General features: G+C 37.9%; 1 non-coding gene across 1 annotated transcript; it reads right to left on the bottom strand.

The window, feature by feature from the left end:
* Nucleotides 1–16,687: 16,687 nt before the first annotated feature.
* On the bottom strand, nt 16,688–16,794 carry LOC127109830 (small nucleolar RNA R71). The gene has a single exon (XR_007797080.1). It is a non-coding gene; the product is annotated as a small nucleolar RNA R71 (small nucleolar RNA).
* Between the last annotated feature and the right edge of the window lie 2,833 nt (nt 16,795–19,627).

The raw sequence follows: 19,627 nt of genomic DNA, 5'->3' as shown, positions 1-19,627 counted from the left end.
CATCTAATACATCATTCAAGATCCCTTTGAGTTCATCTGCAACATGGTCATTGTGAAGTTGTTATTTTGAACCTGTGACTTGTGGAATTTATCTATTGCATGGGCTAATTTGAAGAAGATCATGGAGTGGCTAAGCTTGGATGTGGCTATCTTTATTTGATGCCTTTGCTCTTCAAAGTTAATATTGTATGCATTGTTTTTTGCTTGATTCTAATATCAAGGGAATTTGGGGTTTCTATTGACATTCTTATCTATTGGATTGCTACCCATCAGTCAGATCTTTTCAACTCTTAACTTTTAATTTTGTGCATAGGATTAGTCTCTTCATCTTCTCCCCATTTCTTAAATTTCAAAATCTTTCCCTCCCTTTAAAAAATATTCTTTATTTTATTTTATTCTAAACTTTGACCATTTTGTAAAAAGATAGAAACTTTGGCCTTATGCCATTGCATTTTCAAACTTCTTTTCTTAAATCAAATTTGTAAATAAACTTAACTATACTTGACCTAAACTTTTAGAAAAGCCAAAAAGAACTAACTCATTCAAACCACTTTTAGGCCTTTGTGTTGAAACTTAATTTTTGTTAAAAGTAATGCATCCACTTTGAAATTTGTATCACGAACTACGAGGTTTTTATCCCTCATTTTTATGTTGGTACGTAGGCACAAGTTCGAAGGTCTTGTCAAACACAAAAATATAATTAATGAATTCTTTTCTCATCCCCCATTCTATTTGTTTGTAAACATCATTTTTGTACCAAATACATATGCACACAAAAGGGCTCCCTAGGAGTACCTAGAACCCTCTGTGTAACCAACCCTCTGTGATTTGAAAACTAGCTTATCCATAGCTTGATGATCATGAACTTACCGCTACACATACCTTGCCTAGTGTTGAGGAAACCATTTACCATTCTGAGTCGTCTGAGGGCCCAGATGTTTACGAGAAAATGGATGAAACGAAGGATCAGATCCTTGAGCTGTGAAAGGAATTGAATACTCTGAGATGAAAAGACCTGTTTGGTAAAAGTGTTGTAGAACTTTTCTTTGTAGCGAATGTGAAGATCTCAATGAAGTTTAAAGTCCCCGACTTTGAAAAGTATAAGGGAAATACTTGTCTATTAAGCCACCTTGTTATGTACGCCAGAAAAAGGTCAACTTAAACTGACAATGATCAATTATTGATTCACTACTTTCAAGACAGTTTGAGTGGCGCTGCTCTAAGATGGTATATGAGGCAAGACAGTGCAAGTGCTTGCACGTTCAATGATTTAGGTGAAGCTTTTGTGAAGCAATATATGTTTAATTGATGCGTGCTTTTCGCAAGTATACGAACGCGTCAGAGTAATATAAAAGATTGTCGAATCCACAGAGACCAAGTGTCAATCTATCGTTATCTATTGTTATGGTGTTTATCTAAGGTAACCAAAATAGGGATTTTTAGAGTGTGCAATGAAAAGTAAAGTGTTGAATAAAGTTCAATTAATAAAGACAGGTTCGAATGTAATTCACATAATCAATTAATAATCCAACTACTTGGTAATAGAACTACTTAGGGGCAGTGTTTCCTACTTTGAAAAGAACCAATTTAACGGGAACTGTCGCTTTCGCGTATTCAGAACCGAGTTGTACTCCCTAATCAAACCCTCTTATTGTCACTTATAAAAAGGCGCGCATTGCGTTAGAGTAGTAAACCTATTTTTAAGAAATATAGTATCTTGACTAAGTTGAAAAGTATTTTAACCTGAATTTCCTAACCAAAAGAGGTTCTCACGAACCAGACTCTAAACTTATAAACGTGTCCGAAAATAGTTTTAAAATATCTTTTCTTCTCAAGTTAAAAACTCCTAATGAACTAAACAAAGCGCTTTCGCTGTATTTGAAATAGTTAAAAACAATTAAGTTTAAATAGACGTTGGACGGATTTCGATCTTACCCAACGGAAATTAAGTGCGGGAAAACTTAAGTTGAAAGTCAAAATAGCCCTTAAGTGTTTCTACGAACAATTGTACGGATTATCGGTTCAATTACGATCCTTACATTCTAACCATATAGGTTTAGTTAGACATGGTAAAGTAAAGGTGCATTTAAATTTAAATAAAAGTAGTGCGAGTGCGGAAAATAAATGAAAGTAGTGCGAGTGCGGGTAATAAATAAAGTAAAGCGAGTGCGGGAAATATATAAAGTAAAGCGAGTGCGAGAAAAAAATAAAGTAAAGACAGTGCGGGAAAATAAATAAAGTAAAGACAGTGCGGGAAAATAAAATAGATAAAGACAAAGTAATAAAAACCTGCTCCAATCGGAGGGTTGAATAAAATGCGAAGCGGAAATGAAAATGGCGGCAGGATTAACTTCCTTCCAAAGTGCTCCAAACTCGATTACAGACTCGATCACAGACTTGATTACACAATTGTGGTAACACCTCGATGTGAAGCGATTACCACTTTAAAATACTGAATATATGCCTAAGTAAAAATAAGTTTGCCTCTGATCTAAGTTTGGATCTTCCTCTGCTCTAAGTTTGGGTGCTTAAACAAGTGAATTCGAGTCTCTATTTATAGGAAAGTAAAATAAGGGAAATGACAAGGATGCCCTTCAGTTTGAATTTGGAGGGAAAACTTTTCCTCTTGTGGCGCCCGCCACAAGTCCATGGCGCCCGCCACAAGTCCATGGCGCCCGCCACAAGGCCAATCTGTGGCGCCTTAGTGGAAGTAGTGGGGAATGTGGCAGTTGAGGGAAGTTGAGCTAGGACACATCATGGCAGGGTCTATGGCACAGTGGGAGCCACAAGTGCAAAATGCTGAATTTTAAGGTTTCTAGCTCTTTTTCACTCCTTTTCTCGATCGGGGCTCCGATTAAAGTAAAAACCTGAAAACAAAGAGAAACATAGTAATAACACAACAAAATAACAATAAAACTACTAAAATGCAAGCGAAATCGGAGTCGAAAATACGGTGAATTTCAGTGTCATCAAACTCTCCCACACTTAAACCTTTGCTTGTCCTCAAGCAAAACATTGAAAAGCTCATAGAAGAAAAACCGGTGTAAACGAGTGCTTCAGGTTAAAAGATTTCTAAGTTCAAGTCAGGATGCAGTGATAGGTACTAACTGAGTGAACTAAGGGTATCGTGATGACACTAATCCGCAAACCCGGACATAAACTTCATTCCTATATTAATCAACCCATATTATCCCACAATACCTAGGCCTGCCTCTTCATCTCTTTTTGTGTCTTTTTCATCCAGGCGTAATCACATTAAGCCCGTTATTCATACATGCTTCATAGCAGAGTGACTTGTTAGTGATTATGATCTAAACATGGGGTTTCTGGCCCATAAATCTGTGTAAACCCTTTTATTTGACGCAACTGCAGTTGTGGGGGATCGGATCGTAATCCTCCCTACCGAGTTCAGCGCCAGATACCTCTGAACCAACTAACAGTGGGTGAGTTTTTCTTTTTCTTTTTCTTTTGTAGCAAATTTTTACAAACTTTTTGGTTTAAATGACTTTGTGAGGGTCACCTATACCTGAGTTGCCTTTTTTCTTTCTTTTATTTTATTTATTTCACTGGATCATTCACTTATTTTCATCGGTCCCCTACGTAGAGGATGCGTAGGCCGGAGCTGACTGATGGGATAAACTACTGAGGACTTATACTGAAATGATGACTATGGTGCTAAAACAATACTGATGTTTCAAAAAGTTCTCCCAAGTCACTGCATCCTCACTCAAAACTCGTCTTTCAAACCCAAAAACTTTCAGAATAACACTGTTTTCTTTTTGCAATTTTTTTTGTTTTGGTAGGGCTCAAGTAATGGGGAGATTAGAGTGTACTAAAGATACACTATATTTGGTGACTCGTCAGACTCATGCATTATCTAAGACACTTAAACTAAAAGCAAAAATAAAAAACAACTAAAAGGTAATAAAATATAAAAATAAACAAACTATCTAAAAACAGCAAATAAAATAAACAAACTAAACGAAAAATAGAGAAAAGCGATAAAGTCTCCTCCCACACTTAAATCGAACATTGTCCCCAATGTTTCGAAATAAGATAAGGGAAGAGTTACCTAACATCCTACTGCTGACCACTGGTGCCCTCGCCATCCTGAGGTGGACGACGGGATCGGGTACAACGACGGTCTCGCTGATCCATTCTGGCCTGTAAGGCATCCTGAGCAGTCCTCACCTCTCGAAGGTTACCCAAAATGGAACCTTGAGTGGCTTCGATGAGTGCAGTATGTTGACGATGGTATTGTTGCTGACGGGCTTGCGTATTTTTGATCGTAAGCAAGGACTGTAAAAAAGTGTCATAGGATCTATCTGTCCTCCGCTGCGATTCTTGCATGAAGATCATGTTATCCGCCAGTTGTTGTTGGATGGTAAAGAGTAGGTCATCACGCCTTTGCTCTCTAGCCATGTGGTCACGCCACATCTCTTCTATAATATAAAAGCCAGGGGCAGAACCTGCAAAAGAAGAAGAAGATGGTACGGTGTATGGTGGTGATGGGTGATGGGGGGACACATGAGGTACGCGAGATCTCTCTCTCCGATCATATTCATCATCAGTGTCGTGTCCCTCCTCATCAGGAACATTAGGAGGAAGAGGACCCAAAACAGGTGGAGCATCTAAAATGTAGGTCCAATTCCTCTCATCTCGTACATCAATACGTCTACTACATGGTAAAACAACAGATGTGATAGCTACCCCATGAACCATAAGCACATAGCCTCCTTCTCTCCTTAATCGGCACAATTTCATGTGTCTCAGAAATTTTAGGTTTATTGTGCAAGGAGGTAAGGGATCTAGGGTAGTGTAAGACCCCAATTTTGTCCCTAAGATCCCTCATGGCATCATAAATTGCATTTGCAAAGCCTCAAGAATCATGTGCATCTTGGTTCCCTTTGCCTTTGGGTGGGACTCCTTATGAGTGGTTGGAGATCACCAAGCATGCTTGAATTGTATATCATTGCTTTTCTCATTTTGTTTACTAACCAAAAGCACAAAAATATGTCACTAACATCTTTTGTTTGTAGCTTGAGCAATCACAAGGTCAAAAGCTTCAAGGAGGTCATTGGTACAAAGACATGGTCAAGAGTAGATGAAAGCAAGCATGGTAATGGTTCCCAAGGCTCTCATACATCAAATATGCCTCCCTAGCATCTCAATTCATCATTTTTGATCAAAGCAAGTCAAAGGATTTGAGGTTTGTTCCCCAGAGAAGTCCTAATTCATCTGTGCACTACAATGCCTTGCTAATGAAGCAACCTCAGCCCATGGTCAAATATAATCAAGGGAAGTTCTTTAATTCATCATTTCATGCATATTTGAACTTATTTGAGTATCCTCAATCATCAATTCATCAAGGTATGAGTTGTGGACTTGAAAAGTTGATCAGTCAATTCATCTGACTATTTTGAAATACACTGAGACCTAACTTTTTATGTGTTGGTCAAATGGAGATGGTTCCAAACTCAAAAATGTTCTTAAGGACAATATGAACAACTTTCATGTTCATCAAAATTTGATTTGAAGCTTGGAAAACCATCTTCCATTCCAATACATTATATGTCATTTTGACTGAAACCCTAATTTTAGGTCAACTTCCCAAGGACATAACTCATTCATTTTTTATGATTTTGAGGTAGGATCAAATTAATTGGAAAGCTAGAGATGTCTAATTCAAGTGTTATGTTAAACAAAATTTCAAAATCTCAAAGGAAATACATGTGATAATGCAAGACATTATAGGTCCTTTTAGGTCAAATGCATTAAAAGGCAAAAAAGTCCAACTTCAAGTGCCCGTAACTTCTTCATCAAAAATCCAAATGATGAACAATTTAAGTCCATTTTGATTGTTTTGAAAATATCTACAACTTTAATGTTGGAGGTTTTTCCATTTGAAGCTTGCATCATCAAAACAGAAGGGCTTGAAAGTTGGCCAATTTTAGAAACCTTGCCTTGACATATTTTGCACATCACACTTTAAACTCAAATTTCATAAATTTCCACAATTCAAATGAGTTTTTGTCCAACATAACATTTGTTCCTTATACAAAAACCTTTCCAACCATTACCCATATGCCTATGCTTGAATTTTCTAAATGGTACTTTCGAAGAGATGATTGTTTAGGTACAAATGGAGAATTCACTTGAAATCTTGCTACATGAGCAATTGCCTTTGTATTTCACACGTCCAATTCCATTTGGCTGATGCTCAAAGTTCATTTGGAATTGTTTTTGGGCCTTGTGCATGATCATGCAAGCCCATGCAATGAAGCTTCACATGCCATGCACACGGATCCTTTCACACTCTCCTTGCCACTTTCTCTATAAATAGAGACTTCATTCCCTCCATTTCACACGCCTAATTCAACCTGAAATGCTGCAGAATTCTCTCCCTAACCATCACTAAAGAAGCAATTGCAATTTTCTCAAAAATTTTCAGATCTAGAATTCAGCTTCATCTGGTTGTATTCTTAGATCTAATGCTTCTAGACCTTCACCATACATCTCATTGAACTTCTGTTTTGATAAAGCAAGCAAGGCAACAAGCTCAAGCTACCAGAATTCGAGCACACACTCCAACTGGTATTTTCTTCGATTCTCCTAATCCTTTGACCTATTGGCTTAGATTTTGTTGTTGTTGAAGTCCTCTCAATGGAGGCATCATGTTTATGCTTTTAATTTTTGAAATTCATTGAGTTCATGATGAACACCAGATTTTTCCATCTCTGATTTCTCACACTATAGAAATCTAGAAGGAAAATGGATGGTATAGGGATGATGTACATCATCCCAGCTTTCTAATGATGTATAGATCGCACGTTTTGGTAGCCTTTTTAATTTTTGCAATTTGGCCAGAATCCTGAAGCTCATCGAAGAAGATGGTGGCTCCGGTGGCTTCATCATCTCTAGTTTAAATCCTGGCCATTGGATCTATTTCCCAGATTGAATCTTAGCCATTGCTTGTTATGACTTTCTATTGTTTCACATGTGCGTGCTTTGACTGAGGATCACCATAGGCGCGCGCCTTAGGAGCGTGTGATCTGCCAGCTCAATTAATGAGCTCAGATCCAACGCTCCTCCTTTTTTTGCATTTTATAATTTCTGTTTTTATTTTCTTAAATTCCTTTTATTTCAAAAAATCATATCTCTCTCATTTTTTATCCAAAAATTATGGGACCAATTGCATTATTTCCCAAATAAATTCTAGTTCCTATTTCTGATTTTTAATATTTTTTATTTCATCATTTGATATTTTTTGTGAATTTTCTCTTTTCTGGTTATTTTTAATTTATTTTAAATAGTTTTTGATATTCAAAAAATACAAAAATATTTTCCTAACCTATTTGAATGATGATGGATCTATGAAAAATATTCTCATCAATTTTTGAATTGATTTGAGATTTATTTGAGATTTTAGTTCAATTAGGTTATTTTTATCCATTTTTAATTGAATAAAAATAGTATCTGACTTTTAAAAATGCTGAAATTTTTTGTCAAACTTTGTTTGACCTTGTTGAACTTAGGATAAATCACTTGGACCTTTCAAGGTTGATTTGAAGTGATTTTGAAGTTTGACCTTTCTTTAATATTTTAATTCAAGTTTATTTTAAATATTAAAAATGCCAAAAAATATGTTATTCTTTTCTTGACTTCCAATCTTCATCTCACTTCTGTTTTTGATTGTTTGACCTTGACTTTCAATGTTATTGGTCAACATATGAGGATTGGTACATGGTGTTTCATTTAATACACTTTAATTTTGTCATTTCCATTTCTCTTATTCATCTCCTTCTTCTTCTTCTTTTTTCTTTTTGATCAATGAGTTGAAGGTTGATAAGTTAGCATTGACTAAGGAGACTTAATCTTCCTTGATCCAAATCTAATTCATCTTGATCAATTGATCAAGTGAATGGCTTTGCATTAAGGATAGGTTGTTTCCTAAATCATGCAAAGGACTTAAACCAATACAAGATCAATTCTCTTCTCCTCTTTGGCATGGCAAGTTGTTGGGACTTGGTTCACTAATCAAGACTCCTAACTTGTGTTTGTTGCCTACATTATTATTGACCGGCCTTAGATAGTTGTGACTTCTACATAAGTCAAATTACGATTTCTTATCATAGCGCTAAATTTGCCTTATGGCACACTAACTACTAACACTAACTATTGACAATTAACATTTACTTTATGCAATTTACTTCATGCAATTTACTTTTATGCAATTTACTATTCTTGCACATATTATCCATTTGCTTTTCTCTTTGCTCATTTGAGCACATGTTTATGTTAAAGCCATTTTCCTTTTGCTCACTTGAGCACATAATTGTGTATATATTATTTTACTTGTGTTTTGTTTTGATTGTGGTGAACCAAATGCAAAGAATTGGACTTAGTTTCTAGGACTTTCCCTATGCAAAGAAATGGAGAATTGGACTTAGTTTCTAGGACTTTCCTTATGCAAAATTGGAGTAAAGGATCTTAATGATGAAGATGGATTAGAAGGACCAAATCTCTAAACTCACTCTTGTCCATTTTTGTTTTACTTCATGGAACTTTTGATGTGTGTGCTTTTGTGCTAGGAGTTTCCATTTGAGCTTAATTGGAGGACCATTGCCATGTTCATCTAGAGAGAGAGATGCAAAATCCATTGGAGGATTCTTAGAAGCATGACCTTGTGTTTGATTGCTTGAAATATTTGCTTTGTGTTTGCTTTGTTCCAAAGGATGGGAGCTACTTGGATCATCAATATGATCTCAAGAGAGGAACTCCTAGTGTGGTTTCATTTCTTATCCCTCACCTTTTTATTTTCCTTAGGACTTAGCCATTCTTCTTCTTCTCTCCATTCTAACCCAAGCCAAAGCTCTTTGTGCAAACATTTCATTTGTTTTCAACATTAGAAACCTAAGCCTTATGCTTTTGATTTTCAAACTTTCTTTTCATAACACTTATTTTGAATTGAATCTTTAAGTCAACTTTGACCATTTTTGTAAATACTTTTCATTGATAAATACAACCCATTCAAATACTTTTGTGGTTCCAATGGCCACTTATTAATCAAATTTTTTCATAACCTTTAGCTATTTGGTTTGAGTTATCCTTGTGGTAGATGTAATACTCACTTATATCCTTAGTGATGGACAATGAGCTTCCATGCTTATTATAGGGTTAATCCCTCACTAGCATGTTGAAGCTATCCTCACATGGTGGGTTTGTGGTTTGGTTGAGTTTTCTCCCTTTGATAACAAAAGACCTTAAGGCTTTTGGACCAATCAATTCACCAACTTGTTTTGAGATTTTTACCCCGAACTACGAGGTTTTGATCCTAATCTTTTTATAAGATGGTACGTAGGCAATGGGTTTCATCCATTCAAACACAAATTGTAATTAACTTGTACATTCTTTTCTCATCCCTTCAATCATGTTTGCGCAAATAAATTATCACAAAACAAACAACCTTTGCAACAAGTGTGAAAAGGGCTCCCTAGGAGTACCTAGGATGTTTTGGGTGCCTAACACCTTCCCATTGCATAACCAACCCCCTTACCCAGATCTCTGTTTCTTTTACTAGTTTTTTGTTAAAACTTTTAGGTTTTTGTTCGCTTTCTAACCATTCCTTTGGATAAATAGAAGTGCGGTGGCGACTCGACTTGTATGGTTTACCTTGGATTTAGTCAATATCTCTAATGGTAACGAATATCCCGCTACAGAAAAGTGGCGATTCTGCTGGGGAACATTTGCCTAGTGGGTTTTGCCAACTTTTCATGCTTGTTGTATTGTATTTGTCTTGTGACATATTTTTGTGCAATTTGGGATTACTGTATTGTATGTAATGATTGATTTGCTTGATATTAATTCCTTGTATGCTTGGTGATCTTTGTGAGATGAGTTCTATACCCGGACTCGAGTGCACTTAGGATAGGAGAATAGCATAGTCTTGTTGACTTGTGTGGAGTTATTCCTTAGCAAGTTGACTTGCAAGTCCATTCACTTGGTGGAGGTCATGTTGGGATCAATAATGTCACACAAGTAAGTTGTGGTTAGACATTACTCTTTCCAATATAGACCCTAGAAGCCAAGGACCTTAGTTTACCAAGCCCATCTTGGGCTATTCTTAGGACGTAGTGCGAAAGTCGTTCAAGTGTAAGATTTGATACGATTGTTACGTGATACTACACTCATAAGAGTCTCTCTTGAGAATATTTTTTGAAAACGAGTAGTCGTTTCTCCAATAATATCCGAAAGATGGGATGATGACTATGGGAACCTCTTGTAGGACATGTTTGGCAGGTTTAAACTATAGTACATTCCCTTTGGGTGGTTCTTAACCTAAACTCCATGCTCGTGACTTGCAACAAACCCTTGATTCATGGTTGATCCGTTCATGTATCCTTAATATCAATGGAACTTGGGTGTTGATAAGGTGTAAACCATAATCCACCAAAATGGATGATTGATATTAAGGATGATATGATCCATCCCATGACCTTCGTTTGGTGTGATTTGCTTGATCCTTGAGTGTGATTGTTGCATTCGTGCATTCATGCACTCATTTGCATCCATATCATCAATAATAAGAAAATTCTCAAGGAACTTAAGGGGTTTATTTGCAAATTTTCAGACATGGAAAGACAAAGAAGGAATACGAAGAAGTACAGCTTTAGGCAACCAGATTTGAAAGAGCTAAGGAATTTGACATCCTATGTACTAGATCCCTTGGGTTTCAAGGCTCGTTTTGGGAAGCTTCTTCCTCTTCTGACTACTCAGGTGGACGAAGGACTGATGAGTGTATTGGTGCAGTTTTATGATCCCTTGTACCGTTGCTTCACGTTTCCGGACTTTCAGCTTTTGCCTACCCTTGAGGAGTATGCTTATCTTGTGGGTATACCTATCCTGGATCAGTTGTCGTTCAGTGGCTTGGAGAATATTCCTACTTCTCAAGAGATAGCTGACATGTTACACATAGATGAATCGCTGGTTGGTGCTCATATGACTACCAAAGGTGGAATTCAAGGTCTCCCTTCTGAGTTCCTCGTTGCTCAAGCTACTGTTTATGGGAAGGCCATGAGTGAGGATGCCTTTGAAGCCATATTTGTACTTCTCATCTATGGGTTGGTATTGTTCCCCAACATCGACAAGTTTGTGGATGTGAACGCTATTAGGATCTTTTCTACTCTTAATCCCGTTCCGGCTCTGTTGGGTGATACCTATTTCTCTTTGCATATGAGGAATGCAAAGGGTGGTGGCGCCATTGTATGCTGTTTGCCTCTGTTGTATAAGTGGTTTATTTCTCACTTACCTCAGACGATCGCTTTCAAGGAGAACAAGGGATGTCTACGGTGGTCCACGAGACTCATGTCTCTCACTAATGATGATATCTTTTGGTATAACCGTGTGTATGATGGTGTGCAGATTATCGACTCTTGTGGTGAATTCTCCAATGTACCTCTTCTTGGTACATGTGGTGGGATTAACTACAACCCTGTTTTGGCACGTCGTCAGCTTGGGTTCCCCCTAAAGGATAAACCTAATAACATTTTGTTAGAGGGTGTGTTCTTTCAGGAGGGTAAAGATCCCCAAGGCTTGAAAGCTAGGATGGTTCGCGCTTGGCGCAAGATTCATAAGAAAGGTAGGAAGGAGTTGGATCCTAAGAATTGCATCGCTTTAGAGCCTTACACTGCTTGGGTAAGGAAGAGAGCATCTGAATATTGTAACACCCCAAAATTTGCCCTCCTTGTTCACGCATTCATTTTTAGGTCATTTAACATTAGATACATTGCATTTCATCATGTCAATCGGGATTAGCTCCAAGAAGCTTGAACATCATCCAGGACACTTTGTGGGTTCTATTTAGATGATCAGTCAACACAAGGGAAAGACTTGAGTTACTTCCAACAGGGGTCTATTCGTCAGTCAAAACGTTAATCTTGAAGGAGCAAAGGTTTGTTCATGAGCTGTCAGGCTCGCTAGGCGAAGCCCACGTGTTTTGAAAAAAAAAACGAAAGAAAAAATATATATATAAATAAATAAATAAATAAAAGAAAAATCTTGGACTTGGACCTCTCTCAGTTGAGCCCACAAAGCCATGAAAATCAGGTTATAAAAGAGGGAGAACAGACAGAAAAAGGAAGAGAAGCAAAACACTTTGAGGTTTCCTTGGAACAAAACCCTGGACAAAACCTGGAGAGAAACCTAGACAGAGAGAGTGAGAATTAATCTGCAGCAACCTCCAGGCAACTCTGAAAGGTTCATTCTGACTCACACACTTTCAGCTCAAGCAAACCCTAACATTGGTTTGCAAATCCAGCCGTGCCATTTGATTTCAACCGATCTCTCCAATCAGGTTTGCCCTATATCCATCATCTTTATGCCTTTAATTTGAATGATCTAAATATATGAGGTATTATGGGTGAATTTGATACCCTTTTAATGCATTTGTTTGACAAGAGGTTTAGGCCTCCTACCCTTGGTTGCTTTTTGTGAGCTTTTTGTGAATTGAAAGGGCATGATTCATGTGGTTACATTTTGATTTGGGGGTAACTCTTGGTTACCCTATTTTGTTTCTCTAACCTGTTTGTTGAGTTTTGTTTTGTGAGGGCTCATATGACTCTTGCAGAGATGGTTTGCCTGGTGTTCCACTTTATTTGTGGGATACCACCTGGAGGTTTCATTCCGATTACCTGTACTGACTCACTTTCTTTGATGGTGTTAGCTTGGAAGGATCTCAGGGTTTCCTTGTTCCGTTAATTGCTGTTACTTCGGATCTTTATCCGCGTGGTACCTTTTACATTTTTCCCGTATTTTACTGCTTTCCTAGCTGGAAGACCTCGATAGGAGGCAATGTTTTTGTGTATTTATATTTTTTTTTTACAGGTTCCTTCGTCAAGGACTTCCTTTTTGCATGAGCATCCCTAACCCTACCAACTCATTGATTTTTCTTCTCCTAAGAACACGTTAACTCCTGCTACTACAGGCGAGTAAGTCTCCAAAGGTCGAGCATCCGGTAGATTGCGTAGTAACGTCGTTCGTCCAAAACCCAATCCATAACCCCGTAGTTAGCCGAACTACGGCTTGCTCTGATTCTCATTCCAGATGAGATACGCAGGCATAAGACGCGATGTCTTAGCGAGCACAATTACCCTTAACCCCTAGGTAGCCGAGCTACGAAGACTCTGATTCTCATATTCAGATGAGATACGTATGCAGTGGATGCGACATCCGTGCGAGTCATTTTCTTTTGACCCCTTTTTTTAGTAAATAACACATTAGATAAACTCACACCCTTTAGACAAGAACTACAAAAGTGGATCCCGTAGAGTACTACGGATGCGTAGGGGTGCTAATACCTTCCCTTCGCATAATCGACTCCCGAACCCAAGATTTGGTTGCGAGACCCTGTCTTGTCCTTTCCTTTTTCCAGGTTTACTTCGAGCGTTTCCTTTCCCTCCTTTGGGATAAATAATGCACGGTGGCGACTCTCCTGTCTTTCTTCGCCGGTTGTTTTTTTTCGCATTCCATTTTTCAGGTTGCGACAAATATCTCATGCCTTACGAATATCCGAGACCTACACCTATGATTTTGGCTGGGCCTTCAACCCTCCCTAATCAAGGAGTAGAGGAGTTGAGAGACGAAGACCTATGACGTGCCTGGATCCGTGAACGTGAAGAGTTGCTTCAGCAAATTAAGGAGAAGGACGCTTTGATAGAGTTCCTTGAGCATCAGGTTATTGATGATCCTAATGATGCATGAACTTCTCTACTTCCTCAGTCTTCCCGGTTTTGGAAGAGGAAGTACGATCGACTCGCCAAAGAGAAGGCGGATATGGAGGTAGCTTATGAGGAGGAAGTAAAGAGGCTTCGTGCATCTTATCTTCCTGTGTCCCGAGCCTTAGATGATTGTTTCTAGGGATCCATAGGATGATTATTTTCCTTTCCTCTTGTACATGATTGACAATGTTGTACTTCTTTTCCCTGATATTATTTTATGAGATATTTCTATATGCGATAAATGTTAAATGATGCCAAATTTGCAAATAAAACTCTAAAGTTCCTTTGAAATATAAAAATAAATCATATGCACAAGCATTGCATGCATCATGTGCATAACCAGGTTTTGTTTTCGGTCTCTTGTCCTGTGGTCTAATTCTGTGCTCTTCATTTATTTTGAAGACAAGCTGACTCACCGGTACTACACTAGAGCCAACTCCGCAAGACTGATGGATCATCTAGAGCAAGAGAACCGAGAACTCAAGGAGGAAGTAGCCAGATTGACTGCCCTGATGGAATCATTCATGGCCGCCCAGAGCCAGTTGATAACATGAAATAATATCACATTTTTGGACTCGATTTAATTAAATTATATTATTATTTGTTTCAATTTATTTCATATTATTCGATATTACGTGGTATTTTCCCTTCTATTTGTCTCAGGTAACTTATTTGAAGCATAAGTGAAAAAGGAAGAAAAGGGGGGTGAAAAAGAGGATGAAAAAAAATTCCACTAAAGCCCAACCCACAATTACAAGCCAGGAGCGCTGAAGCTGTGACGACCGCCACACAAGATGTGACGAGCGTCATGCCCTGCTACTTTGTGTTACGAGCGTAACACATGGTGTGACGAACGTCACACCCCACTCCTATATTTTTGGCTTTTAACGCGCAACAGAGGCACGTTGAAGCCTATTCTTCCACTTGACTCGTTGAAGCGTGCAAGTTACTTACAGAATGCACTTTTGGAAACGGTTACAAATGAGAGTAATATAAATAGAGCCAAAGATCCAACCCTGCAGCTCTCTCTCTCGGTCTCGCTTCTTTTTCCGCCGTGCAAGCATTTACAGCATTAATTTTCTACAGCTTTCTATTATTAGCAATTTTTATTTCCTTTTCTTATTCAGTCAATTTTCAGAGCACTTAATTAATTTTTCACACAATAGTTTCTACACCGGAAATTATTGTGTATCTTTTACTGGATCTAACATTACGTTAGATCATAGTATTTTATTCCTTTGCTTTTATTTTCCTGTCCGATTGAAGAGTGCAAGAACAAATCCAACCGGTCTGTGGTGGAGTGTTCAAGATTCCTATTAATTATTCAGGTTCTTTAATTTATTGTTTTAATTTATATATGCTCTGCATTACTGTTTATTTATATTGTTTGCCTGATATGGTTTTATTTAAGCATGATAATTGTTCAGACCTGTTTAGCATGTCCGGCTAATTAATTTAGATATCGGTATGTAAAGTAAGCGGAATAAGGAATCAAAACTAAGTTGGTTTAATTTTATTTAAAATTAAAGTCACTCTTTTTATGGTCTCAATTTACAGAGTTAATACCAAGGTTTTTGTACGAAAGTAAAAGACATAAAGAAGTTAAAATCAATAGAACGACGGTTTGAGTTTTTAACTGGACAGTGTAAATTGGACATTAATTCTAAATCAGGGCGAAAGCAATTTTTAGAGTTAATTAAATTCTAATCTTTTTCAAAAAGTATTTTTAAAGGTTAAATGTGAGGACGAGAGTTAAGCATTTAAGTTTAATTATATAATCTAAGTGAATAGAGCGAGAGTTTGAGACGAGGGTGTTTAAACGGTTATTATTTTAATGAAAAGAGTTTCTATAGATTCTGTTGTTTTAAAAAAGTGATTTTGGACTTAACTAATAAGTGACAGCTACGTTAACATAAAGTCATAGTCTATTCAACAGAGCGAGAGTTCGAGATAAGACTTTTAAATCAATAGTGTCTACTGAAAATATTTATTTTAAAAACCAAGAAACCAACGAAGATTTGATTCCCTAATTACGACGAACTATATACCGATATCCGCTTAATTGATATTTAAATTAGATCCAATTTTAGTTTTACTTTTCCCCCTAATCATCAAAGTATCATCCGCCTTAGCTTTACGAAGTAACCTTAGAAAAACGGTATATCGATTCATAAGTCCCTGTGGGATCGATATCTTTTAAAACTACGCGATAGAATTGTGCACTTGTAGTTAGTACCCCAATAGACTTATAAAGTCGCGATCAAGTTTTTGGCGCCGTTGCCGGGGACTTTTATTTAGTCGATATCGTAACCCTTCTGTTACGCTGTAGTGACTAAGGCAATTTTTTTTTCTTTCTTTCGTTGATTTGTATGCCACACACTCGCTCACAAGGCGAGCCGTCTTACTTACGAATCAACGACATTGAAATATATCTCCGAGTCTTACGACGAATTCGGGAATATCGTGCTGCAAAGAATCTCCCTCCTATCGAAGTGCCCGACCTCAAAAATCTTCTTCCTTCGCCGATACCCGAGATGGTAGAACCACCTCGTGCTCTTCGAGATTACGCCGCTCCATCGCAAGATGAGCCGCATTCGAGTATTGCTCCACCCACAATCGAAGCAAACAACTTCGAACTTAAACCTTCGCTGTTACAAGCAGTGCAACAGAATCAATTCTCTGGAAATCCTACCGAGGATCCAAGCCTTCATTTATCCGTATTTGTCCAATACGCTGATACTGTAAAAGCTAATGGTGTCACTTCAGAGGCGATTCGACTTCGTCTTTTTCCCTTCTCGTTAAGAGATAAAGCTAGAAGATGGCTTCAGTCTCTTCCTTCCAACTCGGTCACCACATGGAATGAGTTGAAGAAGGTCTTTCTTGCCCGATATTTTCCTCCAAGCAAAACAACTATGTTGAGAGCCCAGATAAATGGATTTAAACAGAAAGATAACGAGTCTCTTTTTGAAGCATGGGAAAGATACAAAGACATGATGAGACTTTGTCCACACCATGGTTTAGAGGACTGGTTAGTAATTCATACCTTCTATAATGGTCTCTTATACAACACAAGGTTAACAATAGACGCCGCCGCAGGTGGTGCGCTTATGGATAAACCTTATGCCGATGCTTATCAACTTATCGAGAGCATGGCCTAAAACCATTATCAGTGGGGAAGCGACCGAACAATGGTAGAAAAACCTCAAACGAAAAGTGGCATGTACGAGATAAGTAGCCTTGATCATGTTAATGCAAAAGTGGATGCTCTGGCCCAGAAAATTGAAAGTTTAAATGTATCACCTCCAGCCACCGTGGTTACCGCAGCTCAAAATTGCGAAGTCTATGGAATCCAAGGTCACACTCCTGCAGATTGTCAACTCCTAACAGGAATCCAAGCAGAGCAAGTGAATTATGCTCAAGGAAATCCCTGCTCGCATACCTATAACTCAAACTGGAAGAACCATCCTAATTTTTCATATAAGAGCAATAATGCTTTATACGCACCAGGACAAGCTCCCAGTCAAGCCCTAGCTATACCCCCTGGATATCAAAAGCCGACCCCATCTACACCTAACAATAATGTTCCTAGGAAATCCAACTTGGAAATCATGATGGAGAACTTCATAGCTTCTCAACAGCAAACCAATAAAGATTTCTTAAACCAGAATATACACACTAGCGAACAAATTAAACAACTAGCAAGTAAAGTAGATGCCCTGGCTACCCATAACAAAATGCTGGAAACACAAATATCACAAGTAGCTCAACAACAAGCGCCTACCGCTGCCCCAACTGGTACATTTCCTGGACAGCCCCAACCTAATCCGAAAAGCCACGCTCATGCAATCATATTGAGAAGTGGAACAGAGGTAGAAGGACCGTCTGATCCAAGAATTGAAAACCAAAACTCTAAAAAGTCAACTGAGGAAGAAAATAAACCTAAGGAAAAGGAGGTGAGTAATAAGGAAACCGTAGAAAAGAAAGAACCTTATGTACCTCCACCACCTTATAAACCACCTATCCCTTACCCTCAAAGGCTTATTAAAACCAAAGATGCGGGCCAATTTAAAAAATTTGTTGACTTACTGAAACAATTAAACGTCACAATTCCTTTTACAGAAGTTATTACGCAGATGCCCTCATATGCTAAGTTCTTAAAAGAAATTCTTTCTAATAAAAGGAAACTTGAAGAGAGTGAAACCGTTACACTCACTACTGAATGCAACGCTATAATCCAGAATATGCCTCCTAAACTTAAAGATCCTGGTAGTTTCTCTATACCCTATCACATAGGAAAATTTGTCATAGATAAAGCTCTATGCGATTTAGGAGCCGGTATCAGTGTTATGCCTTTATCCATATGCAAGAAACTGGAAATGGGAGAATTAAGACCAACTAAAATGTCTGTGCAATTAGCAGATCGTTTCGTTAGATATCCTGTAGGAATTCTTGAAAACGTTCCCGTGCGCATAGGTCAATTCTACATTCCAACCGATTTTATAATTATGGACATAAGAGAAGATGAAGTTACACCCATTATATTGGGAAGACCATTCTTAGCAACCGCCGGTGCTATCATAGACGTAAAACGAGGACGACTCACTTTCGAAGTAGGAGAAGAGAAAATTGAGTTCATTCTTTCCCAATTTTTGAAAGCACCTGCAATAGACGACACATGTTACTTCATGGATATCATCGATGAATGCATAAAAGAAACAGAGTTAGAAAATGACAAATTGTCTGACTATCGTGTAGAAGACAGACTTAACCAATGTTTAGCAATGACATCGAATCCTATACAATGCCTTAAGAAACCAAACCTCGACCTGAAAACACTTCCCAAAAATCTGAGATATGAATTCCTAGACTTAGAACTTGAACGACCAGTGATAGTTAATGCAGACCTAGGAAAACTCAAAACCGAAAAACTCCTACATATCTTAAGAAAATACCCAACCGCACTAGGATACAACATCACCGATATTAAAGGGATAAGTCCTTCTATTTGTATGCACCGCATCATGCTAGAAGAAGACTGTAAAACTTCTAGGGAACATCAGAGGAGACTAAACCCGATCCTGAGTGAGGTAGTGAAAAAGGAAGTAACAAAGTTATTAGAGGCAGGTATCATATATCCTATATCTGATAGCAAATGGGTTAGCCCTGTACACGTAGTACCAAAGAAAGGAGGTATAACAGTTATTGAAAATGAAAAAGGAGAAACTATAACCAAACGAATCGAATCGGGATGGAGAATGTGCATTGACTATAGGAAACTAAACAAAGCAACCCGAAAAGATCATTTCCCTTTACCATTCATTGACCAGATGTTAGAACGATTAGCAAAACATTCTCATTTCTACTATCTAGACGGATACTCAGGCTTCTTTCAAATACCAATTTATCCTGATGACCAAGAAAAGACAACATTCACATGTCCTTTTGGTACCTTCGCTTATCGACGAATGACGTTCGGCTTGTGCAATGCTCCTGCAACCTTCCAAAGGTGCATGATGGCAATATTCGCCGATTTTCTCGAAAACATCATGGAAGTATTTATGGATGATTTTTCCGTATGCGGACAAAGCTTTGAAGAATGTCTTGAAAACCTAGAAAGAGTTCTAGAACGATGTGTAAAAGTAAACCTAGTACTTAATTGGGAAAAATGTCACTTTATGGTACAAGAAGGAATTGTTTTAGGACACATCATATCAAATAGAGGAATTGAAGTAGACAAAGCCAAAATAGAAGTAATCGAAAACCTTCAACCTCCGAAAACTGTGAGAGAAGTACGAAGCTTCTTAGGACATGCCGGTTTTTACCGACGATTCATTAAAGATTTCTCTAAAATA

Source organism: Lathyrus oleraceus, chromosome 7, assembly GCF_024323335.1.
Source record: "Lathyrus oleraceus cultivar Zhongwan6 chromosome 7, CAAS_Psat_ZW6_1.0, whole genome shotgun sequence".
In the NCBI taxonomy this organism is placed as follows: Eukaryota; Viridiplantae; Streptophyta; class Magnoliopsida; order Fabales; family Fabaceae; genus Lathyrus; species Lathyrus oleraceus.
Note: the sequence above shows the minus strand (reverse complement) of the source record. Positions and strands in the feature narration are given on the sequence as shown.